General features: G+C 42.6%; 1 protein-coding gene across 9 annotated transcripts in view; it reads right to left on the bottom strand.

Annotated features, from left to right (window-relative positions):
• The window catches only part of LOC126353893 (rho GTPase-activating protein 20-like), a 171,875-nt gene that overhangs the window by 3,382 nt on the left and 141,941 nt on the right, over nucleotides 1-26,552 (bottom strand). The gene's annotated exons all lie outside the window — the stretch shown is intronic.

Here is a 26,552-nt window from a genome sequence, read left to right as displayed (position 1 = left end):
AAAACAAGAAAAAAGAATAGGATGAATAGATGTGAAAAGAGCCATGAGATAATATCTCATTACCTCAGCCACTTCACTAAGTCAAGTGCATCTGCCAACAATTTCATGAGAAGCTATGAGGGGCGCCCTATAAGTAATGCAGCACATCTATTTTTTTCTTGGCCAATTTCAGGTGAAAAAATACAGAATTTGTTGTGGGACATCATGGAACATTCCCACTTCAACTCCTGTAGTTTCGTGAAGTTCCGATAGATGGCAGCACTATACATAGCCTTCAAAATGGCGTCAGTAACGAAGGTACATTCCATGCAGAGAGCTGTCATTGAGTTTCTTCTGGTGGAAAATCGAAACATCAATTATTCATAGATGGTTGCAGAACATCTACAGAGATCTGGTGGTGAACAAAGGCACGGTGAGTTGTTGGGTGAGACATCTGTCGCTCTCCTGTGTGCTAGCCAGCCGCACACAGCTGTACTAAAAAGTGTGTAACTGCTGGGTTCCTCGCAGCCCAACAGAAGATCCTATAGGGCAACAAAGGACTGCAAAGTAGCCATACGGGGTGTGGAGACCCTGGGCAGTGAGGATGAGCTGAGGAAACACTTGTGACAGGTGCTGGGCTGCAGCCTCACCAATACAACAGACATCGTGGGTAAGGTAAGTAATGCTTGCTTTATTTGCAGCAGATGTGTGGTGGGTGTGCAAGCTGACATTGAGTTACTACATTTTAGTGTTCCTATCCATGGTCAGGTATTCCCCGTCCAACACTAAACTTACCAATGCTCATACTAACTAGCCAGCTAAAGATCGCCACTGGTAACCAGGATGTCGAGGGATCACATGAGCCTTTGTCAACCATGCACCCAAGCTTAAACATTTAGAGAATCAAGTCGAAGATCTTGGTTTAGTGAATTCAGGCCTTACGCAGAAATCACCAAATGGGGAATTGTGGGATAAGGTTATCCATTTACAACTTGAAAATGTCTTGTTGAATAAACAGGGAAATGCAAGACAGGAAGAGGGTTCTGTTCCTGGATAGGTCAATCAGCAGCAAACAGCCAAGTCCTTAGGGCAGGGTCAGACAGAAGGTTGGGGGTCATTTAAGGGGACACTGTACATGAAATTCATTGAAAATTGACATTTTCTGTTTTCTACTCCATAATGTACTTTGTAATTTCCTGAACATTTTGGTATAAAATCAGACAATTGTGAGACCTTCAAATAATATTTTGAATGTTGACATGTGACTGTAAAATTTTGTGGCTATGCATATACTGCCACAGTTGAGCAGTGATGTCTTGGGAACTACAGTGTCTAGAAGGCTGTGTATTACTTTGTTCTGTGCCTACTGCTACGTCTCAGAAGTTGGCATTATGAATAAACAAATCAGTCCTTTGTTTCTGATACTAGTTTTCAGTGAAAGTAGTGCGATTATTGGCTATTTTTGTAGTAAGTAGTATTGCTTTTTATACTTAAATAAAATGACTGAAGTGTAAAAGTAACTTCAAGAAATGCAAATTTGCTGGCAACAGGTATGTGAGACCTGCATTTTCTTCTGAAGTACTTGAAAACACGTGTGCTAGCAGTGGAGTAAACCACAATAATGCTTCTGAAGTAACCACACTCCCTAGTGCATCAAAAAGGAAAGTAACTTTAGAAACGTGTGACAGTGGTAAAAGTAATGAGATTATGAACAATGTCATTATTGATCTGCAAGTCCTTGCACTTTCTGAAACTCTCTCTTTCTGTCTTTGTGGTGGTGAAGTGAAGTTGCTAATATTGGAGCTAGAATAGGTGTGTCTAAATTAATTACTAAATGTCAGAAGTGCAAAAACGGAAAAGCATTTCATACTTCTTCAAAGTGTCCAGATAATGAATTGTATGATACTTACAGGGTGTTTCAAAAATGACCGGTACATTTGAAACGGCAATACAAACTAAACGAGCAGCGATAGAAATACACCGTTTGTTGCAATATGCTTGGGACAACAGTACATTTTCCGGCAGACAAAGTTTCGAAATTACTGTAGTTACAATTGTCAACAACAGATGGCGCTGCGGTCTGGGAAACTCTATAGTACGATATTTTCCACATATCCACCATGCGTAGCAATAATATGGCGTAGTCTCTGAATGAAATTACCCGAAACCTTTGACAACGTGTCTGGCGGAATGGCTTCACATGCAGATGAGATGTACTGCTTCAGCTGTTCAATTGTTTCTGGATTCTGGCGGTACACCTGGTCTTTCAAGTGTCCCCACAGAAAGAAGTCACAGGGGTTCATGTCTGGCGAATAGGGAGGCCAATCCACGCCGCCTCCTGTATGTTTCGGATAGCCCAAAGCAATCACACGATCATCGAAATATTCATTCAGGAAATTAAAGACGTCGGCCGAGCGATGTGGCCGGGCACCATCTGTGTTGTCTTCTATATCTTTCACATCACTTGCAGCGCCATCTGTTGTTGAAAATTGTAACTACTGTAATTTCGAAAGTTTGTCCACCTGAAAATGTACTGTTGTCCCAAGCATATTGCAACAAACGGTGTATTTCTATCGCTGCTTGTTTAGTTTTTATTGCCGTTTCAAATATACCGGTCATTTTTGAAACACCTTGTATGTGAGACTGTTTTATGGCCTTAGATGCATTGGTGAAGGTGCAAGGGCTGGTAATGTTCTCTGCATTCTGTTGGATTTGCCAAAACCACCTCATAGGTACATGTAATATGTAACGGCATTTGGGGACTCTGTAAATGCTGTGGCTGAAGAGTCAATGGTTGCTGCTACATCAGAGGATGTTGAACAAAATGAGGGTGACACAGACACCTGCATTGCTGTGGGTGGATCCTGGCAAAAGTGTAGGTTTAGTTCTAAAAACGGTTTTACACGTGGAACAAGTATTGACACTGCAAAAGTTTTGGATTTTGAAGTTCTCAGTAAGTACTGCCAAGGTTGTACAGTCAACCAGAAGAACAGATTACTTCATAAGCAGCAGTGTATAAAAAATTATGATGGCACAAGTGGAGGAATGGAGGCAAAAGGAGCATTTAACATTTTCCAGCATTTGCAGCAGGACAGAGGTGTCAGATATGTGAATTACTTATGTGATGGAGACAGCAAGGCTTTCATTGCAGTACAAAACAGTAAGCCATATGATGTTCCTATACAAAAACTTGAGTGTGTAGGACATGTCAAGAAAAGGACAGCAACACATCTACATAACCTAAAAACCAAGCTGGGGAACACAAAACTGTTGCTGGCAAGACAATAAAATGTGCTGGAAGACTAACAGACAAAGTAACCGGTGAATTACATGGCCATGGCCATTAGAGATAACTGTGATAATTTAGAGAAGATGAAAATAGTTGTGTGGAGCACTTTCTTTCATCGAATATCAACTGATGAAAAGCCATGTCATGCTTTGTGTCCACCTCCACCAAACACTTAGTGTAAATATAGGCAAGCTGAATTTTCTGGCACCCTGCATAAATTTACACATAAACATTCTCTTCCTTTGGCAGTAATGGAGGCAATCAAACCTACTTGCAGAGATTTGGCAAATCCTGAGCTGCTAAAGAAGTGTTTACATGGGAAGACCCAGAATGTGAATAAGCCCTTCAATGCTGTTGTGTGGTGCCATGTGCCTAAAAATGTATTTGTTGGCCTTATGATGGTAAAGTTAGCAGTGTCTGATGCTGTAATAACTTTTAATGGCAGGATCTATGAAAGACTTATGGTTCTGGATAAGTTAGGGGTAAGATTTGGCCAGAACACAACTAAAGGACTGGGGGAACAGGATGAGCTTCGTGTACGTGAAGCAGAGTTAGCTGCTCAGCAAATTATAAAAGAAGCAAGAAAGAAAAGGAGGCGGCAAGCACTGGGCTGTTGTGACACCGAAGAAGACACAGACTATGGGCCAGGGCAATTCCAGTGCATAAAAGATGCAGAAATGTAAGTCTATATAAGAATTTGTAATAAAAATGTTTTAAACCTCAATATCTCTAAACTACATTTTTTTGCAATAAATGACGCATTTTCTAAGAAAGTACTGACGGTAGATGCATAAAATTTTCACAGCATGCCAAGTGTGAGATTCAATACAGATAATTACAATATCCTGAGTTGTTTTTATGTTCATTTATTTACAAAATTCTGTCAAACAATTGAAATTGAGTGTCTGAAAAGAGAGAGAGAGAGAGAGAGAGAGAGAGAGAGAGAGAGAGAGAGAGAGAGAGAGAGAAATAACACGCACCACAATACAATTTTAGTAATAATTCTAGTTCAGTGTATCTAGAAAGGTGCATTCAACAATTATGGAAAATTGTAAGTTTCCAAGATAATGGGTTACAAAATTCGATAATTTAACATTGGTGGCATAGGAAATACAATGTCCCCTTAAGGTGTTACTGAATCCGCTTTGGTCTGTGGCCTATCAATTGATACTTATGAACAAGTGATAAATTTGCAGTAACTAACACTGGGTTTGCAGGGCCAAGCAGCTGCCTTGTGAGTCACTGATTGGTGATATTTCATGTTATTTAGCCTACCTCCTGACACACAATAAATTAAGTAGAGTAGTTTCAAAAGAAAGCCCCTGATGAAAGTGAACTATTAACTGGGTTCTGAAGGAGAATGCTAGAAGGAAATGTGTCTAGCCAATTCCACAATGATCTTGCGAGTTGATATTTTACCGGGTTCAGGGACGTAAGGAATTCTTCGTGCACTGTATTGAGGATATTTGAATTGCTATGATAACTTTGTGCCTTGGTGTTTCAGAGTCAGAAGCAATAAATAACATATTAGAAGATATGTGCCTGACAGATTGTTTGTGGATTCAGTTTCCTAGCAAGCCTCGAACCTGCTGCAAGTTAGATAGGTTATTGTTGAGTACTGAAAAGTCTATTTCAATGACGAGAAACGTGGTCCACTTCTAACCCAACTGTGGAAAAATTGACCACTCAGTATAGCCAGACTAATCCTAACTCAGACTACATGAGGGCATATTGTAGCCATACAGGACAGTTAGTATGTGATTGGCCGGTACCACAGGACAAAGGTGGGCACAGTTTACACTATAAAGGTGCAGGCTGGTATAGGAGCCTACATGGGTTATTATAATGCTGGTGTAAGATCAGGGCTCTTTCATGGGTTATTCTACCATTTGGGTGTGCTACTGTGAACCATGAACGAGTGTGAACAACAATGGACTTAGTGAGAAATCTATCACTAATGGATCCAAGGTGATACAACAAATTATACACAGCTGCCTGGTTTGTAGAAGTCACAAATGTCATGTTGAACGGTCAACATTTCTCATTTCAGTGCAGAGTAGGGGTGGGATCTGTTGGAAGTCTTAGGAGTATAACTGGAGGTACTGATCAATAGATTGGGGGTGACTGATACTACACAGTACAAGATTTTGCTCATGGAACAGGTTCCAGTTAGACAATCTCCCTATCACTTGTCACCATCCAAGACAAGTGAAGTGAGGAAAATTGCTGACCAACTTTTGGCTGATGGAATAATATGGCCTTCAGTATCCCCTTACACATTGCTGATTTTCTTGGCACTTCAATCAGAATGTTATTATGGAATCAGTACCAGTGCCCAAGCCACATAATTTCTTCATATGGTTTACTGTGTGTTTATGAAAGATGTGGTGGTTTATAGCAAAACCCATAAAGAGCACCTGGACCCTATAAGGCAAGTCCTTTGCTATCTAAATTAACTGGGGCTGAAGGTAAAACCGTAAGTCAATGTGGCTCAAAAGGAGATTTTGTTTCTGGGTCATATAGTGTCCAGTGAAGATATGAGAGTGGACAATGGTTAGACTAAGGCACTCACCTGTTCCCTAGACCTACGAAAGAGCTGGAGGTAGCTGGTTTCATTGGTATGATTTCCTTATTTTTCTCTTTTTTTCAAATTCATTTCAAATTTTTCCCAGCCGGTCACCCCCTTAACTGGTTGCGCTGGAAGGGAGAATGTTTTCAATGGAGTAAAACTCAGCATGCATCCTTCAATGCCATGCCTCACAAGCAGCCTTGGCTATTTGTCCTGCAGGCAGAAATGTCTAATTCAGGTGTTGCAGCAGTGTTTCTCCAAGAAAATGGAGAAGAGAAGAATCCTAGCAGATATGCCTCAATATTGTTATGAGTCACAGAGAATAACTATTCTGCGTATGAATTTGAGGTGATAGCCGTGTTATTTGGCTTGAAACCGTTCACGTCTTCTCTCGAGCATAAGCTATTTCATTCAGAGATGTGCTACTGGGCACTGACATGGATATTAGCTAAACTGTAGAAGATGAGGAAAAAACTTAGGTGTGCTGTGAGGATCTCCACCTTCTGTTTTGATATGTGGCATACAAAAAGGGTGGATAACTGTGTGGCTTTTGCCCTTAGTCAAAGGTTTCAGCCCAAGCTTGAGGTAGAGATCTTTTCACAAAGCACCAAGGAACCTGCTTGTGAGGCACTAGTATACCAACAGATTATTGAGCTGTTTGGAGATTTAGCAAAGACAAACAGGATACACCACCTCAGTTGTAAAGCCTCAGACAATGTGGGATGAGTTCACTGGGTGCCTTAATTTCACTTTCAACACTGCCATAAAGGAATCTCCCAAGGCCACTCCTGCCAAGTTATCATTTGCCTTCACTGTTAATTTACCACAGTTGAATTTGTGGTCCATTAATGACCTCCTGTATGTGGAAAATGATCCCAAGTTCATTAGGTATAACTAGGAAGGCATGCAGCTTTACTGTATTGTTAAATGATGATGGCGTCCTCTTTGGTAAAATATTCCTGAGGTAAAATAGTCCCCCATTCGGATTTCCGGGCATAGAGTACTCAAGAGGATGTTGTTATCAAGAGAAAGAAAACTGGCGTTCTACGGATCAGAGTGTGGAATGTCAGATCCCTTAATTGGGCAGGTAGGTTAGAAAATTTAAAAAGGGAAATGGATAGGTTAAAGTTAGATATAGTGGGAATTAGTGAAGTTCAGTGGCAGCAGGAACAAGACTTCTGGTCAGGTGAATACAGGGTTATATATACAAAATCAAATAGGGGTAATGCAGGAGTCGTTTTAATAATGAATAAAAAAAGGAGTGCGGGTAAGCTACTACAAAGAGCATAGTGAATGCATTATTGTGGCCAAGATAGACATGAAGCTCACGCCTACCACAGTAGTTCAACTTTATATGCCAACTAGCTCTGCAGATGACGAAGAAATTGATGAAATATATGATGAGATAAAAGAAATTATCCAGGTAGTGAAGGAAGACGAAAATTTAATAGTCATGGGTGACTGGAATTCAATTATAATGTAGCTAACACTTGGGTCAAGAATCATGAAAGAAGGTTGTATACATGGAAGAATCCTGGAGATACTAAAAGGTATCAGATAGATTATATAATGGTACGACAGAGATTCAGGAACCAGGTTTTAAATTGTAAAACATTTCCAGGGACAGATGTGGACTCTGACCACAATCTATTGGCTATGAACTGTAGATTAGTACTGAAGAAACTACCAAACATGTGGGAATTTAAGGAGATGGGGCCTGGATAAACTGACTAAACCAGAGGCTGTACAGAGTTTCAGGGAGAGCATAAGGGAACAATTGACAGAAATGGGGGAAAGAAATACAGTAGAAGAAGAATGGGTAGCTCTGAGGGATGAAGTAGTGAAGGCAGTAGAGGATCAAGCAGATAAAAAGACAAGGGCTAGTAGAAAGCCTTGGGTAACAGAAGAAATATTGAATTTAATTGCTGAAAGGAGAAAATATAAAAATGCAGTAAATGAACCAGGCAAAAAGGAATACAAACGGCTAAAAAAAAAAAAAAAAAATGATTTCGACAGGAAGTGCAAAATGGCTAAGCAGGCATGGCTAGAGGACAAGTGTAAGAATGTAGAGGCTTATCTCACTAGGGGTAAGACAGATACAGCCTACAGGAAAATTAAAGAGACCTTTGGAGAGAAGAGAACCACGTGTATGAATATCAAGAGCTCAGATGGAAACCTGGTTCTCAGCAAAGAAGGGAAAGCAGAAAGATGGAAGGAGTATATAGAGGGGCTATACAAGGGCGATGTACTTGAGGACAATATTACGGAAGTGGAAGAGAACGTAGATGAAGATGAAATGGGAGATATGATACTGCGTGAAGAGTTTGACACAGCACTGAAAGACCTGAGTTGAAACAAGGCCCCGGGAATAGACAGCATTCCATTAAACTACTGGCGGCCTTGGGAGAGCCAGTCCTGACAAAACTCTACCATCTGGTGAGCAAGATGTATGAGACAGGCGAAATACCATAATACTTCAAGAAGAATATAATTATTCCAATCTCAAAGAAAGTAGGTGTTGACAGATGTGAAAATTACCGAACTATCAGTTTAATAAGTCACAGCTGCAAAATACTAACGTGAATTCTTTACAGATGAATGGAAAAACTGGTAGAAGCCGACCTCGGGGAGGATCAATTTGGATTCCGTAGAAATATTGGAACACGTGAGGCAATACTGACGTTACGACTTATCTTAGAAGAAAGATTAAGGAAAGGCAAAACTAAGTTTCTAGCATTTGTATACTTAGAGAAAGCTTTTGAGAATGTTGACTGGAATACTCTCTTTCACATTCTAAAGGTGGCAGGGGTAAAATACAGGGAGCGAAAGGCTATTTACAATTTGTACAGAAACCAGATGGCAGTTATGAAAGTCGAGGGACATGAAAGGGAAGCAGTGGTTGGGAAGGGAGTGAGACAGTGTTGTAGCCTCTACCCGATGTTATTCAATCTGTGTATTGAGCAAGCAGTAAAGGGAACAAAAGAAAAGTTAGGAGTAGGTATTAAAATCTATGGAGAAGAAATGAAAACTTTGAGGTTCGCCAATGACATTTTAATTCTGTCAGAGAAAGCAAAGGTCTTGGAAGAGCAGTTGAACGGAATGGACAGTGTCTTGAAAGGAGGATATAAGATGAACATCAACAAAAATAAAATGAGGATAATGGAATGTAGTCGAATTAAGTTGGGTGATGCTGAGGGAATTAGTTTAGGAAATGAGACACTTAAAGAAGTAAAGGAGTTTTCCTATTTGGGGAGCAAAATAAGGGATAATGGTCGAAGTAGAGAAGATATAAAATGTAGACTGGCAATGGCAAGGAAAGTGTTTCTGAAGAAGAGAAATTTGTTAACATCGAGTATAGATTTAAGTGTCAGGAAGTAGTTTCTGAAAGTATTCGTATGGAGTGTAGCCATGTATGGAAGTGAAACATGGATGATTAATAGTTTGGACAAGAAGAGAATAGAAGCTTTCGAAATGTGGTGCTACAGAAGAATGCTGAAGATTATATGCGTAGATCATATAACTAATGAGGAGTTATTGAATAGAATTGGGTAGAAGAGGAAATTGTGGCACAACTTGACAAGAAGAAGGGGCCGGTTGGTAGGACATGTTCTGAGGTATCAAGGGATCACAAATTTAGCATTGGAGGGCAGCGTGGAGGGTAAAAATCGTAGAGGGAGACCAAGAGATGAATACACTAAGCAGATTCAGAAGTACTGAGAGATGAAGAAGCTTACACAAGATAGGGTAGCATGGAGAGCTGCATCAAACCAGTCTCAGAACTGAAGACCACAACAACAGGAAGCTGCCACGAACCTCGGAAGACCTAACATTCCTAAAACACATCTGGGCACAAAGTAAAGCAGGACAGAAAGGTCACTTCTAAAATGTTTGCAAAATTTTGTGGAACCATACAAGACAGTTAAGATGGCTTCCCCAGTGCGCCTCCCCATCCAAGACCTATCCAACGTTAAACTTACCAGGACTCATGTTAGCCAACTAAAGATCACTGATGGTCACCAAGATGATGAGGGAGATCATGAGACTTTGTCAGTCCTGCATGCAACTCAAGGGGGAGAGGACTGAGTCATGTGTGTTAGATATTGGAGCTGGTCACTTAGATGGATAGTAGCTGTTCATAGCAAATGTCTCTGATCAGTTGCGTTCTTGCCAGGGAGCAGGGTGGTACTAAGCAACAATGTATGGACATGCATGGTATAGTAGGGTCTTGTCAGCGGAATTGTGAACAGTTCGGGGTCCACTGCTCCTATGCATGTACTGACATATCTTTGTGCTGAACATCGTGTTACATGCAGTGTTTCTTGACTTCCGCAAGGCATTTGATACAGTTTCCCACAGTCATTTAATGAATAAAGTAAGAGCATACGGACTATCAGACCAATTGTGTGATTGGATTGAAGAGTTCCTAGATAACAGAATGCAGCATGTCATTCTTAATGGAGAGAAGTCTTCCGAAGTAAGAGTGATTTCAGGTGTGCCGCAGGGGAGTGTCATAGGACCGTTGCTGTTCACAATATATATAAATGACCTTGTGGATAACATCGGAAGTTAACTGAGGCTTTTTGCACATGATGCTGTAGTACATCAAGAGGTTGTCACAATGGAAAATTGTACTGAAATGTAGGACGATCTGCTGCAAATTGACACATGGTGCAGGGAATGGCAATTGAATGTCAATGTAGACAAATGTAATCTGCTGTGAATACACAGAAAGAAAGATCCTTTATCCTTTAGCTACAATATAGCAGGTCAGCAACTGGAAGCAGTTAATTCCATAAATTATCTGGGAGTAGGCATTAGGAGTGATTTAAAATGGAATGACCATATAAAATTAATCGTCGGTAAAGCAGATGCCAGACTGAGGTTCATTGGAAGAATCCTAAGGAAATGGTTGGTTGGTTGGTTTTGGTTGATTGGGGTTGAAGGGACCAAACAGCAAGGTCATCAGTCCCTTGTTACAAAGACGGTCAGTTCCGACAGAGGGACAGCTCAGAAGAGTCAAAAACGATAAAGGTAAAAGGTAAAAGGCTAAAAAAAAAGTGCAGTTGTGTCGTCAATGATAAAAACACAAGGAGGGAAGTCAGTAAATGGGCAAACTCAAGAGAGGAAATATCCCACCTGTGAAGCAGTACAAGCAAGACCACATGCTATTTAAAAGCGTTCAACCGCCAGAGTGTAAAAGGGCGGATTGTAAAAGGGATTAAACAAACCTAAAAGGCGATAAAAACAGTAAAAGGGAAAAAAGAAGGAACATGGCCAGGGAGGGGAGTCAGGAATCTCCAAGCACAGCCTACAGTGGGAGACATCCCAACCCTCACCGCCCTGCCCCTACTGCAGAGGGAGATGAAAATCCTTAAAACTGAAAATAAAAACCACTTTCACGGAGGAAACTGAGAACCAGTTCAACCATCCGGGAATCGTCTGCTAATATTAAGGGTAAAGTGCAGGGAAGTCTGTACTTAGTACGCAGAGCTAAAAGAAGGGGGCATTCCACCAAAATGTGGGCCACTGACTGGAAAGCTCCACAACCACAAAGTGGGGGTGGCTCACCACGCAAAAGAAAACCATGGGTCAGCCTGGTATGGCCGATGCGAAGACGACAGAGGGTGGTCGAGTCCTTTCGCGAGAGGCGTAAGGAAGAACGCCATGGGACAGGTGTCACCTTAATCACACGAAGTTTATTAGACAAGGAGGTAGCCTCCCAGGATGTGGCCCATGATTGCGCAAAGTGGGATTTGAGATGAAGCCGTAAATCCGCCACAGGAGGGGTGACAGGGAATGGGGGGTAAGTGACTGCTCCCCCAGCCAAACGATTAGCAAGCTCATTTCCTTGGATCCCCACATGGCCAGGGACCCAAAGGAAGCTAACAGAACAAGCAGCATGGTGGAGATCAGCGAGATGGTCATGGATGGAGGAGACCAAGGGATGACGGGAGAAACACTGGTCAAGTGCCTGAAGGCCACTCATTGAGTCTGTACATAACAAAACGCGATTGAGCTTGGACTGTTTAATAAAGGCCAGGGCCCGGGAGACCGCCATCAATTCCGCAGTGAACACCCCACATGCATTTGGCAGGAGATGATTTTCCATGCCTACAGAGGAGGTGAAGGCATAGCCCACACGATCAGCAGATTTAGAGCCATCAGTGTAAAAAACAACAGCATCCCGAAACTCAGATAAAATGCGGCGGAAAAAACAACGGAACACCATCGGGGGAACGGAATCTTTCGGACCTCGGCAGAGATCCATCCGAACTCGGGGCCGAGGAACTAACCAAGGAGGTGTGTTGGGGAGGGAACGTGGGATACAGGAAAAGGAAGGAAGCTGAAAATCACGGCGAAGAGACGCTAGGCGGAGCCCAACCGGTAAACCCGCCCGAGGGCGGGAGTCAGGTGGGCGACTTCCTTGGGCAGGGAACAGGATAGAATAGGAAGGATGAGTGGGAGAGGAACGGACAGCGATTGCATACGAAACCAAAAGCTGGGAGCGCCGAACGGAAAGGGGGGGGATCCCAGCCTCAACCAGGAGACTATCTACAGGGCTAGTCGGGAAGGCACCGATGGCCAAACGGATACCACGATGGTGGACCGGATCCAAGAGGTGCAATGTAGAAGGGGCAGCTGAACCGTAAACTTGACAACCATAGTCCAAGCGAGACAACACTAAGGCCCGATAAAGGTGGAGGAGAGTGGAACGGTCAGCACCCCAAGAGGTGTGGGCAAGGAAGCGAAGGACGTTTAGTTTACGGAAACATCCTATCTTCAGGCGTCTGATATGAGGCAGCCAAGTGAGCTTGTTGTCGAAAAGAAGGCCAAGGAAACGAAACTGTGGGACCACAGGTAATCGTTGTGCATTGAGATAGAGCTCTGGATTGGGGTGGACTGTCACACGGCGACAAAAGTGGACCACTCGCGATTTTAAAGGAGAAAACTGAAATCCGTGTGAGATGGTCCATGCAGAGGCACGCCGTATAGCACCCTGGAGCTGACGCTCTGCAGCGGCCATCGAAGAGGAACTAACCCAAATGCAGAAATCATCCACATACAGAGCAGGAGTGACCAAAGGACCGACGGAGGCCACAAGTCCATCTATAGCAATGAGGAACAGAAGTACACTCAATACGGAACCCTGAGGGATGCCATTCTCCTGGATTCGCGGAGAACTTATAACTGTACCAACCCTAACCCTAAACGAACGATGAAACAAGAACTGGCGGATAAAAATCGGGAGTGGGCCCCGAAGACCCCACTCATGAAGTGTAAGTAAGATATGATGGCGCCAAGCCGTATCATAGGCCTTGCGAAGGTCGAAAAATACAGCAACCAAATGGCGGCGCTGGGAAAAGGCCTGCCGAACTGCGGATTCCAAGCGAAGTAAATGATCGATCGGAGACCGTCCCTCTCGGAAGCCACACTGGTAAGGGGACAACAGACGCCGAGATTCGAGAACCCAAGTGAGCCGACGGGCTACCATCCGTTCAAGTAATTTACAAACAACGTTCGTCAGACTAATTGGCCGATAGCTGTCGACGAACAGGGGGTTCTTACCGGGCTTAATGACGGGAACCACGATGCTATCCCTCCATTGAGAAGGGAAGTCACCCTGGAGCCAAATACGGTTAAATACCCGGAGAAGATGTCGCTGTTGTGGAGCACTGAGATGTTGAAGCAGTTGGTTATGAATGAAGTCTGGGCCAGGGGCCGTATCATGAGAAGAGGAGAGTGCGGAAAGAAGTTCCCATTCAGTAAAAGCGTCGCTGTATGATTCTGACTGGCTGGGGGTAAAACATAAGGCGGAAGCTTCGGCCCGCTGTTTCTGGGGAAGGAAAGCAGCCGGATAGGAGGCTGATGCCGATGCTGTTGCAAAATGGGTCGCAAGGTGTTCCGCGAGAATCAACGGGTCCGTGCAAAGGCCATCCGGGAGGTGAAGACCCGGGAGGGTAGACTGCCGATGGCAACCTTGGAGAGAGCGAAGTGTAGCCCATACCCGCGACAGAGGGACAGCAGAACCGAGGGAAGAAACAAAGCGTTCCCAACACATCCGTTTGCTCCGTTTGATTAAGTAACGGGCCCTTGCGCGAAGGCGTTTAAAGGTAATAAGATTGGCAACGGATGGATGCCTCTTAAGGTGTTGCAAAGCTCGACGGCGATCACGGATGGCAACGGCAATGTCCGAACTCCACCAAGGGACCTGCCGGCGGCGAAATGGTCCAGATGAGCGCGGGATAGCAAGGCTAGCAGCGTGAACAATCGCGTCAGACATGTCACGTATGACATCATCAATACCATCCGACAATGAGGGAGAAAAAACGACCTGTGCAGTATACAGAGGCCAATTGGCACGTTGGAAGGACCAACGAGGTGATCTGTCCATGGGGGAGCGGGAAGGGAGCGAGAGAATCAACGGGAAGTGGTCACTATCGCAAAGGTCGTCGTGCGGTGACCATTTTAGGGAAGGGAGGAGGGAGGGAGAAGAGAGAGAAAGATCAATGGCAGAAAAGCTACCATGACCGGCACTGAAATGGGTAGGGGAGCCATCGTTAAGAAGGCACAAGTCGTGGTTGGTAATAAACTGGTCAATGAGATGACCCCGACTAGATGGAAATGCACTGCCCCACAAGGGATGATGTGCATTAAAATCGCCAAGTATAAGGAAGGGAGGAGGAAGTTGCTGAAGGAGGGCACTTAAGGAGGCAGGTGTAGGAGTTCTGTCAGGAGGGAGATACAGATTGCAAATTGTGACCCCAGAGTCCAGGTGGATCCTAACAGCAACTGCTTCCAATGTAGTTTGGAGAGGAATCCACGTGCTGGCGATGTCCGTTCGGACCAACGTGCAAACTCCGCCAGACGCCCGTAGGGGGCCGACCCGATTTCGACAGAAAGCACGGAAGCCACGGAGGGTTGGTGAGTGACCACCAGTAAAATGAGTTTCTTGTAGAACCACACAAGCCGCAGAGTAGAACGAAAGAAGGGATTGCAACTCCGGTAGGTGACGGTAATAGCCATTACAGTTCCATTGGATAGCCAAAGAACGATGAGTCAATTGGGGGGTGAACAGGCTAATGTCAGTCATGCCGGTGGGTCACCACCCGTCACCGACAAGGAGGGGGCGACATCCATGAATAACAGGTCAGAGTTAGGTTGTGAAGATGGGGACGAGACCTCTGGCGATACCAGAGACTCCTTGTCCCGGGACTTGTGCTTCTTCTTTCTTTCTGTTTGGGATCGTGGAGGGCTGTGCAACAAAATGGAGCCAGCCACAGCAAGATCGGGAACAGAAAGAGAGCGGGCGATCTGAGGGCCCGCAGACCGTGGTTCTCGTGGTGGCCGCATGGCAACAGACCTTTGGCCTGGAAGGTGCCGGGAAGGGGGATCCCGCGAGGGGCGCCCATGACCGGCAGACGCCGAAGAAGCAGGACACTTCTCCAGCCGGGGAGAGGAAGCGGTGCCCGGGGGGGATGGTGTGGGAACCGCAGGGGGAGGGGGGAGGAAAGGGGTTCGGGACTGGGGTAAGGAATGAGGAGGAGGGGGTGAAGATACTGCTGAAGCATAACTAGTTGTCAGGGTCACTGGATGAAGGCGTGTATACTTTTTACGGGCCTCGGTATAGGTGAGACGATCAAGAGTCTTATACTCCTGTATCTTTTTCTCTTTCTGATACACTGGGCAATCCAGTGACCGTGAAGAATGATTTCCACGACAATTTACGCACACAGGAGGGGGAACACAGGAGCTTCCCTCATGGAACGGATGTCCACAGTCACCACAGAGGGGGGCCTGCGAACAGCGCGAAGACATGTGGCCAAAACGCAAACACTTGAAACATCGCATAGGTGGTGGGATGTATGGCTTCACGTCACACCGATAGACCATAATCTTGACCTTCTCAGGGAGGGTGTCCCCTTCAAAGGCCAAGATAAATGCACCAGTGTCAACGCGGTTGTCCTTCGGACCCCTCTGAACCCGCCGAACAAAGTGAACCCCCCGCCGGCTTAGATTGTCCCGAAGTTCCTCATCAGATTGAAGGAGGAGGTCTCTATGGAAAATTACACCTTGCACCATGTTCAAGGACTGGTGTGGGGTAATTGACACAGGAATCGTACCAAGATGGGTACAGGCACGGAGAGCTGCAGACTGGGTAGCTGAAGCGGTTTTAATCAACAGCGACCCAGACCGCATCTTGCTGATAGAGTCCACCTCGCCAAACTTGTCTTCGATGTGTTCAACAAAAAACATAGGTTTCGTATGAGTAAAAGTATCCCCATCAGTTCTGGCGCAAACCAGATAGCGAGGGAAAGGTTTCGCCCCCAGCCGACGAGCCTGGCCCTCCTCCCAGGGGGTAGCCACGGAAGGGAAGGCGGAAGGGGCAGAGGAAGCAGCACGTGAAGAATCTTTTCCAGTCAAAGAGACGGCCGGAGAACGGCCAGAGTTGTGGACTCTTATGCGTTTCATGAGCATAGTGTCCGCCCTGATACCACCCACTCCGATCAGGGGCTCTCCTCATGGGCGCCACCCAGCCACAGCAAGGGCCGTCTGGCACGGCGGCCATTGCTGGGAGTTCCGATGCTCCAGGACGACAAGCAACCACTCCTAGGCTTACATGAGGAGGTCACAGCTCAGGTATCAGACGTGTGATCCCTGTGTTTTCAGGGGGCTCAACCAAAAGGGTACATAGCGACCCCACCACACGGGCTGGCTACCGTGCTGGCTATGGACCCTAGCGTCAAACAACGACGTAAAGGAAACGATGGAATCAATGATGATGGCACACGCCGGAGACACTAGGTAAGGTGCTCTTCCCCAAATGGCTCACACTACGGAAGAAAATTTAGTGATGGAGGTCAAACCCCAGAGGGGACCAGAGAATACCAAAAGGATGAAGGAATTACAGAACAAGGCCGAATTGCAAGGTCAACAGAACCAGGAGAATAGCAGGGCCAACATAAGGAGGGACACCATAAGTAGGGACACCAAGAGAGGGAGAGGAGAGGTCGGAGGGAAGGATGAAGGACAGGAAAGGAGGGGAAGGGAAAGGAAATGCAGCCCGGAAAAAGAAGGAAGGCTGCAATAGCTCGGGGCCCCGTGCTCGCCACGCACGTACTCACGAAAGGACCGCGAGCCCCCTGGGGGGCTAAGGAAATGCAATCCGAAAACAAAGGAAGTAAGTTACAGTACACTTGTTCGCCCACTGCTTGTATGCTGCTCACCAGTGTGGGATCCGTACCATATAGGGTTGATAAAAGAGATGGAAAAGAGCCAATGGAAAGCAGCGCGCTTCATTACAGGATCTTTTAGTAATCGCGAAAGCGGAGATGATAGATAAATTCCAGTGAAAGACTCTGCAAGAGAGACACTCAGTAGCTCAGTACGGGCTTTTGTTGAAGTTTCGAGAACATACCTCCACCAAGAAGTCAAGCAGTATATTGCTCCCTCCTACGTATATCTCACGAAGAGATCATGAGGATAAAATCAGAGAGATTAGAGCCAAAACAGAGGCATATTGACAATCTTTCAATCTTTCTCCCCACGAACAATACAAGGCTGGAATAGAAGGGAGAACCAATAGAGGTACTCAAAGTACCCTCCGCTACACACCGTCAGGTGGCTTGCGAAGTATGGATGTAGATGTAGATGTAGAAGTCAGCAGCCTGGCTTGCAATGTGTGTTGCTGGCATCAAGACACTAGTTGGCATTCAAACTGTCAGCCAGTCAAACACCTGGAGGAAGAAAATTTGGCTTGGGAATGCATCTCATGTCAGGACTGTGGATTTTATGGTGAGCAACTGTTTCCAGTTATGGACAGCAATTTTTAATTTCATAAACAAGTGTTGCTGCCCCAGACATCCTGGTTATCTCGCTATTTGCTAGCAATTTTCTGGTGGACATCCGATATACTGTGAGGCATTAGGCACTTATTTGTATCCATACTGGGCTATCTCTAGCTGTTTTCAGCATGTTTTGTGACTTGTGGCAAATGTGAGCTGATCATTAAACTTACTATTGGAAAATTTGGCATTTCTACTGTCATACTGCTGAGTGGTGTAGCTTGATAGTGTCTGCCCAAGTTTTGCATTTTAATACTGTTTAGGGAACTAAATGCTCAAGTAATTGCACTAAAATTTTCTTCACATTTGTATTTCTTGTGCTTGTCAACCTTGCTCCACACTTTGTTTCCTAGTTTTAGTGATCCTAGGATTAATGCAGTTTGTATGTTGCAGGGGAATTAACAGCCATTCAACAATTATTACTGCACTGAATCCACGAGAAAGCCCAGAACTGGGTCTTGCTGTAATGTCCTGTGTGCTTTCGAGTGGAACTAAGTTCACAGTTCTCTCTCTCTCCCTTTTTGAATTGAACAAGAGGCACTTCGGGGTTCTGTTTAATCCTTTATACACCATTGGACAGAGGAATCTTATGTCTTGGCAAGACCGCTGGCCAACTTATTTCATGTATGCACCTTACTATAAGTTGTTTACTGTTGTACTGTATATGAGTGTGCTCGTCTCTTGTGCTATTATCACGCTGCTTATTTCCTTGGGCTTACGCTGATGTATTCAGTTTATGAATTGCTAGTTGTAGACAGCTATTAAGTGCTAGTTCCTCTAACTGAGCATTTAACTTTATTTTATTTGCTTAAAGACATTTATATCTTAATTTGGCAGCCAAGCTGTTAGATAGTCTTTTGCTATAATATCTAGCAATTTTTGCAGTTAATTTTTTAACTTTCCTAATAATCTGAACAACTAGAACTAAGCTTAATTTTTCACAGCCAGGGATGTCTTTTAAATTTTTGAAAACTGTACTTAATTATTTTTGAGTCAATTTTTTTTGTTAAAGGTCACCGACTCTTCCACTGTAACTGCTGTCATTTGCTGTTAGCAGATTGTTTTGTTTAAGAGATAATAAATTCCTGTTTATGGAAATACGATTTAATTTGCCCACCACCTTACATCTCCCCAACCAGCTACCTACTGCTTCAGTGATGATGGTCGGGAACAAGAGCAGCGTAGGTATGCAGATGGATACTGGGTAGATTTGGGAGGGAGGATGGCAGGAATACAGTACATTTAAAGAGGGTTAGGGAGGATAATCTGTTTTTTCATGGCACAAAAAGAGTTAGTTAACGGCCTTATGGGGAATATGACCTGAGTAGTTTTCCATCTCAACACTGTACACATCCACTATTCAGCACCTCATCTATTGCATGAGTAATGATTAATACTGGTGTACATATGGTTAACTGTAATTCTTATATAAAACATTTAGATGTTTTATTATCGCACTTCATATTCGAAACACAAACCTTACACACTTGGAGATCTTTATGTGGCTTCATGAGTAAGAACTTGTGGGGGCTTAAGAACTGTTTCCATAGATTCCCCCCTCCCCCCCCCCCCCCCAAATCAATTTTGCTTTTAGCACCCTGATAAACCATATTTTTCTATATCAGAGATGGGTAAAGTCAGTGCAACATTTAACACCCTTCATATCTCTCAGAGGCAAATTAAGGTCTAGTGAAAGGTAATTATAAAAACTAAGGAGCAAGCTATACGGGACTTTCAACTTCAGGAAAATGATTTGTGGTCGGTTTCTTGAAGGGTATAAACTAAAAGGATAAATAGAGGCCAATCCAAAGAGTCTGAAATAAACCTGGGATAATTAAAAGGATAAAAATATTCTATTATAGAAAGCAAAAGAAAATTCTAATATCTGGCTAATGTAGAATGTATGATTCTAGATAAAGTAATTATGAAATTGAAAATGATGTGCATTGAATCTGAAATCACTAACTAGATTAAGCAATTTGGAATATAGCAGAGAAGGGAACAGGAACTTTATCCTTCAATAAAATAAATAAAAAATTCGTTGTCTTAAATATTAACAATTGAGTAACAGAGGATGACACACCCAAACTCGTATTTTTAACACCATCATTTAAGCCTACAGAGTGGGTTGTAGCTGGATTGCTCTCTTATATAAAGCTGGTGATAAAATGAAATATTGCGTCCTGAAATTTTCAGGTAAGGCACCCATAACAGTTACGTTAGTAAATAATGATTCAAAAATTAGATGTTCAACAGTACATACTCTGATGGTAACAAACAATTTCCAGCAAAATGTAGAGGTCCACTGTGAGCAAAATTCGAGGCATGTTCAGAAAGGAAGAGTACTTTAAAAATAATGAGATGTGATTTTTGTTTGTATGTTGAGGGTTGGCAACACTGAGTGTTAGTGGGGGATCCCCTGACCAGAGTGAGTTTCACAGGAACACAGCAGTACATAAACTAACAGTTGCTGAAAGTTGTTGGTAAGAAATTTCAGCATGTATGAGCTATCTGCTATGATCCACTTTCTACTTGCAGAAGGAATAATACCTACAGAAATTTGTTTGTAAATCAAAAAGGTTTATGGCAAACGTGTTATGAACAGAACAACTGTGTGTATACCATTCTGACTGATGAGTTGGTGTAAAAAATTGAGGAAATTGTTTGTGAAGACCACCAATTGTCAGTGGATGAAATTTCTGCAATGTTTCCACAACTCTCCAAAAACTCTCTTATACGAGATACTCACAAAAACACTGAGCTACCAGAAACTGTGTGCAAGACAGGTTCCAAAACAGCTGATAGAGCAGCAAAACAAAAACCGGGTCAATAGGGCCCGTGAGTTTCCCAAGGGACTTGAATTGGAAAGTGAGGATTGTCTGAGCTATACTGTGACTGGAAATGAAAGACGGGTGCCACATTACGTACTTGAGACAAGAAGTCAGTCACCACATTGGTGTCACACCAATTACCCATACGCGTAAAAATTTTAAACCACATTTTTGGGCAGAAAAATCATTGCCTTAGTGTTTTGGGGACTGAAGAGGCATCATTTTGGTTAAATTTCAGCCTTAGGGGGAGCCCATAAGGACCATAAAAAAAAAAGAGGAGTGTGCTTGCTGAATGACAATTTCTATCCCCCCACAGCCTTAGCCAACAAGGCATTCTTGGATTCATTTGATTGGGACGATTTAAACCATCCCCATATTTCTGACATGGTGCCTTCAACTTATCACCTCCAGGTAGGCACGTATGAGTGGAATTAAATTTCCAATTGATTAGCAAGTGCAAAAAGAGGTCCTGAAGTGGAGGAAGAAGCTGGCAGGAGAGTGAAAGGAGGGCGCAGAGAAGTTTGTGCTGTGGATCACAGCATGTACTGATCAGGATGGCAATTATGTGGAAAAATAGTCAACAAGTGTATTAACAATACAATGTACTTTAAAAGAGTAGAAGCCTAGTACGATTACTTTCTGAATATGCCTCATATCTTTAAACAGCTATGAATAAATACCACGACAAAGAACAATTTTTTACTCTGCAGTGGCATTTGTGCCGTTTCCAAACTTCCTGGCTGAACTGGGACATGAACCTGGCACCTTTCCCTTTAAAAGAAAATGCGTACCCCAGGTTCAAGTCTCCGTCCAACATTCAGTTTTAATCTTCCCAGAACATTTCAAATACAACACATTTCAGTATCTATATAACATTAAGTGTTTTATCATAAATGTTTATGCACAGTATAAAATTTAATTTTTATTTTATGTACAGTACACTACAGGGAGTTTATTTATTTTTGGTTTGTACATTTCAAAAGTATACTTGCTTGATGGTCCACTGAACTTGTTTATGACAAAATAAATGAAACATTTCATGTAACGTTTTCTCCATGTGAACACACAATTAATAGATAAATGTTGTCACTCGGTCATTAAAATAATTTCTTTATGTTAGAAGGGAAAAAAAGCAGTTTATCATTTTCTACGTCAACTGCTTGTAAAGATAATACTATATCATCTGTGTTGACTGTTTTGCCTAATTGTGTGCACCTTTATTAATAAGCATGAAAAAAATTAAATTTAAAAAAAATGAAATAAATATACCACTCCTTGTAACATTTATAGCTTGCTGCATCATTAATATGTTGCTATGGTACAATCACTGTTATTTATAATAGAACACCGCCTTTTGTTTCAAGACATCGTTCTACGCGATGTGGATGGATGTGTGTGTGTGTGTGTGTGTGTGTGTGTGTGTGTGTGTGTGTGTGTGTGTGTGTGTGTGAGAAAGTTTTACTAAAAACAGAGAAGCAATGACTTGATACATCAAATGACTTCAAAAAATCATGTGACTGGCTGATAACTGCCATTTGGCTGACTGAGCTCCCTAGTTGCAAATGATCTCAGAAGGGCCGCACAGAACAGTTCTTTGAATTGATACGTTAGAATTCTTTCCTGAAATTTGAATTCTTCTGTTTTCTGTCTAAACAACTGTGTTTTTAAACTGTTCCACAGTGCTTTGTAGGATACTGTTATAGTGCTAATTTTTTACCTGACATATCTCTTCTACTTTCCACCTTCTTGAACAGTTATCTCATGTATATTGTTAATGATGATCATGATTAGCTTGGACACACACCTTACTGAAGTCAGGTGAGTGAAATGTGATTAAAATAATAATAAATGCAAAATTTTGAAATATTAATATAGAACAAACATGATTTAATTTTCTGTGAAAACACACACACACACACACACACACACACACACACACAAACAACATATAAATGACTGTTGTTTAGGAACAACTGGCATAAAGGAAAAGACTGAGTTCATAGGAAGAGGTCTTAAAACATGATGATGATTACATACGACTGGCTGCTCACCTAACTAAAAATGGATGTTCCAGCCACACTCTGACACACCAAAACCTCCAATGTGATAGCTCAGGCTGCAGTCTCCACAGTTTAAAAAAAATTGAAACATCTATCATAGCCCCCTCATCATTAGTTAAAATGGAAGGCAAATCCTAACTTAAACTTGGTGCTACCTTTTTGTTGGTATACAGAACATAGTTAAAATGTGGTGTACTGAAATATCTAATCCACTAGCTCCACGAACTGTTGGGCACTGGAGTATAAAGCCATAGGTCAGAGGAAATTCCTCCCATCTTGGTTGTCAATAAGAGAACAGACTGCAGCTTATTTTCCAACAACTGCAGTCACTACTCTGTCTTTCAATAGTTTAAGAAGTTGGCCAAAAGTGCAGAAATAGGTTGCAGAGGACACCAAAATTTTATAGTGTGTCCTTGACAATCTTCTTTGGCTGCAGTGTCAGATTCCTCAATTCCCTGGATTCCAGTACCCTAGTATACAGAAGAATACTATTTTCTTAACTTGATAATGTGTTGGATACAACTGTGAAATAATTTAGAGGGCACTAAGGGAATTGGAGCAGATGGGAAAGGTAAAAACCTAGTGGGGAGAGAGAGAGAGAGAGAGAGAGAGAGAGAGAGAGAGAGAGAGAGAGAGAGAGGTGGGGGATGAAATGTGCACAATATGTGTGACATCTGTATATGCATTGAAGCTACTGGTGAAAAGCTAGCACATATATAAAAATAGCTGTGCGTAAGTTTTGCATCTACTTCTAAATCCTTGGATCAATTTCAATAAAACAGGGAACAAATATTACTTACTATCTGCTATATATTATTGCTACCCTATCAGACTACGTCCTTCATCAGATGTAGCTTAGTACACATACATACATAACTCACATATATGGCTAGTGTCGTCTCTAGATGCTGCAGCGACTAACCACAGCCACCGACAGCGTCCTTTCAAACTTTAACTAAATTGCAAATGTACTTACACAAAGTAACTGAGTTCAAAAACAAAGTCTCTCTCAAACACTTATGTGCACAATGAGTCAATACAGAGCTTCTGACTATAATCTCAACACCAGGAAATTTAGCTAACATTCACAAGCAATGTCTGAAAGTCTGTCAGCAAAGATCAACTTGTTGGTTTCCTCAGGCAGATTTGAATGACCATATTGACTGTAGTTGGCCAGCATCAGTTTCACCACACAAGAAGAGTGCAATGTGGTGTGATGGTTTCGGTCTACTTTGTTTCAGTCTAAAACACTTAACTACTCTTTTCTCTGGAGATGTAGATGGTGGTCTTTCTGTAGTGGATATATGCTCAACTTTGGTTTATCTGCATGTAGGATGGATATGGACCTTGAGGAGAGCATATGTCTCTGGGGCTTCGCCCCCAACATTGTTTCCCCTTCTGAAAGCAGTCTTGATACACTGGATCAAGTGAAGTGTCGTCTGTAAATTTTCCTTTATCTTGTCTATCGCTGCAAACCTTTGTCCTTTCAGGGGGTTTTAAACTTTGGAAATTAAAAAGTAGTCCAGAGGGGCCAGGTCTGGAGATTACGGAGGATGAGAAAGCATAGTGATTTCACTGTTGATGGGTTGAATCACACAATCAAAAGAGAGAGAGAGAGATCTGAAAACATTTTCCTGGAACACTGGCAGTTCTAGATGATCATTTAGTTTTGCCTAATCTCACTTACTTTCCTTAGTCATACACACATGAACCAGTAGTACAGATGGGGAGTGATGGTCTATACCATTGTCTGAACAGAGACAGAATGATTAGATTGCTACTTGGAAGTCAAAACTGGAAATAAAGATGTGAACATTGTTTACAATACAAAATGCAAGGATGAACTACTTGCTTTACATGTAATTGAAACATTGCTCTGAAAGGAGATCCGTGATGGGAGTCTCTCTTTTACAAACTCCTTCAAGTGATAAACATATGAGACAATAAATGCAATGCATCCTTCTGAAGTTGATTGGGGTGGTAGGAAGTGTAAGTGATCAAACAACGTCATCAGTCCCTTGATCCAAGATTGGGGCATACGGAATTAGAGACGTCCACCAAGAACATTTTCTGATCTAGGCAGGAGATTCGTAACAGTAAAAGTGAGAAGTCAAAAATGTAAAGCACATTTTTTGCACCATCAATAGTAAAAGAAAAAAGAAAGAAAAAGGTAAGTGAGCAGGTGGGCATCCCAGGGGCTCTGCATGTGATAGGAAATATCTACCCATAGCTGTCCCACCCTTGGCCCGTTACAGTCAGAAGAGATAATTGGGCATGATAGAAAGGAGGCAAACCGAATCTAAAAGTGATTAATACAGAGTAAAAGAGGAATGAAAGTGTAGCCTGATCAAGGGGAGAGTTGGGGATTCCACATACCTAATATACAACAGAAGACACCCAGTCACCAACCACACTGGTCCTGGTCTGGAAGTAGAAAAACCTTATAACTGCGAATAAAAACCGCTTTTCATGGAGAAAACTGAGAACCAATTCAACTATCATGAATTGTCCATCAATATTAGAGGCAATGAGTCCTGAAGCCCATCCTTAGCATAAAGGGTGAAAGAAAGGGGGCATTTCGCCAAGTAATGAGATAGAGCCTAAAAGGTTCCACAACAGCAATGTGGGGGTTGATCATTACAGAACAGAAAACTATGGGTTAACCTGGCATAAGCAACAAGAGACACAGGATTTCAGATTCCTTCCTGGACAAGCAGAAGGAACAGCACCATGCCACAGTAATTTCCTTGATTGTGCCAAGTTTATCAAATGGGTCCGTAACGCAGCAGATGCCGTTTCATTTCTGAGTGAACAGAGATCTTGCGTGCACCCGCAAATCCACACCTGGAGTTGGCAAAACAAATGGGGTGTGAATAAGTGCTCCTCTAGCCAAATGGTCAGCCAGTTCATTACCTGGGATACGCACATGACTTGGGACCCAGAGGACAGCAACTGAAAGGGAAGCATGATGAAAGTCAACGGAAAAGTCATGAATATCAACGACCAAACGGTGGCAAGAATAGCATCAGTCAATAGCCTGAAGACTGCTCATTGAGTCAGTACATGTTAAACCCCAGTCAAGGAAGGCCCATTTAACAAAATAGGGGGCACTGCTTTTTATAGTAACTGCTTGAATATCAATTGTTAGAAAGATGCCCCACTTTCGGGACTGTTCCCATAAGATCAGTGTTTGGTTGAGATTTAGAGGCTCTTTCCCTGCAGTGTACAGACACTAGTGTGTTTAAAATGTGCTTACTGCAGACACTTGCTTGCGGATGCTGATTGTGCAAAAACATTGCCATTCTGAAGCCATTCAGGTCCCGTTAATCAGTAAGGATTGTCTTCTCATCTTTCTCTCTTTAATGAAGGACAGGAAAATCTAAAAGGATGAACAAATATAAGAGCTGTGTGATTCAGACAAGTTTATTATTTTTAATATGGTTGTTCTTTTCTGTGTCGGTTTAGACACTTTAAAAAATAATAATAATAATAATAAAAATGAGAGGCAAAGAAAGAAGAGTGGGCATTGGCACTATTTCTTCTGTAGATATTTCCTTTAAAACAATTTATTTACGTTGAGAATCTGGTTCATAAACTGTAGATTTAATTGTCATAGACTACATTTCTGGAGATGTACTTGTAATTCCGTGGTTCTTACCCAACCATTCAATCTGAATGTAATGAAGAACTTACTTTGGATTTAGATTTCTACAGAAAAAAGTTCCAAATGGTGCTAGCTGGATATCCTTATATACTTTTTTAACTTCCGAACAAGGGATTCATTTTGTAGCCTTTGGCTTTTATATGTTTTTCATATAACAGAGTACATATCAAAGAGGGAATTATATTCAGGCAACCTTGTCTTCATTTTTGGTCGCAATTCAGTTTCATACAGTCCTGAACATACTGAATGATTACAAAAACCAATAATTTTCTTAAGCCAGAACATTTCTGCAGTCATTCCATCAGTTTTAACATTCA

The sequence above is a fragment of the Schistocerca gregaria genome, chromosome 3, assembly GCF_023897955.1.
Source record: "Schistocerca gregaria isolate iqSchGreg1 chromosome 3, iqSchGreg1.2, whole genome shotgun sequence".
NCBI lineage: Eukaryota > Metazoa > Arthropoda > Insecta > Orthoptera > Acrididae > Schistocerca > Schistocerca gregaria.
This window is presented reverse-complemented; position numbering and strand designations above follow the sequence as displayed.